The sequence below is a fragment of the Orycteropus afer genome, unplaced genomic scaffold (assembly GCF_000298275.1).
Source record: "Orycteropus afer afer isolate SDZICR_OR568_19922 unplaced genomic scaffold, OryAfe1.0 scaffold00585, whole genome shotgun sequence".
Taxonomy (NCBI): domain Eukaryota; kingdom Metazoa; phylum Chordata; class Mammalia; order Tubulidentata; family Orycteropodidae; genus Orycteropus; species Orycteropus afer.
In genome coordinates this window covers 946,198-947,003 of record NW_006922172.1, presented here as the reverse complement: position 1 = coordinate 947,003, position 806 = coordinate 946,198, and positions in this window count along the sequence as shown.

Genomic DNA, 806 nt, shown 5'->3' with positions numbered 1-806 from the left:
CGGGGCGACTCGACGGCACATAATAACAACAACAACAACAATCAAAATTTTAGGAGCTCTGGTGGCTTGGTACCTAAGGCATTAGATTACTAAACAGAATGTCCACGGTTCAAACCCACCAGCAACACCTCACTGGAGGAAGATGAAGCAATTTACTTCCCTAAAAATTTACAGCCTTGGAAACTCAATGGGGATCGCTGTGAGTCAGCATTGACTCAATGGTAGTGGGTAACCAAAAGGTTGGAGGTCCAGTCCACTTAGAGGCATCTTGTAAGAAACTCCTGGTGATCTACTTCAGAAAAACCAGCCATTGAAAACGCTATGGACCACAGTTCTACATGCCAACTGGTTTTGGTTATATTGGTGTGACTATCTCTTCAATTAACACATAGCATATTCCCATCACCCCAAAAACTTCCCTCTAGAAGGAATTACCATTTGCTGGCCATTACAGCGAATCCCCACCCCATTTGGGCTCCAGGCACCAGCTGGTCTTTGTGTCACTAGTGGTTAGTGTTGCTGAATACTATTCAAATGTATGAATAGATCACATTCTGCTTTTTCTAAACAGTGTGATGTGTGCTACTCTGGCCTCTTAGAGAATCTGCCCCAGAGGAGGCAGTAAAATGGGATATTCTACCTAACATTTCTGGATGCATTCATTTATCTCAAGAGATATAGCACTCCAGAACTACTTCAAGAAACCATAAGAGATCTACATAAATGGAAGAACATCCCATGTTCGTGGATAGGAAGATTTAACATTGTGAAAATGTCAATTCTACCCAAAGCAATCTATACATTCA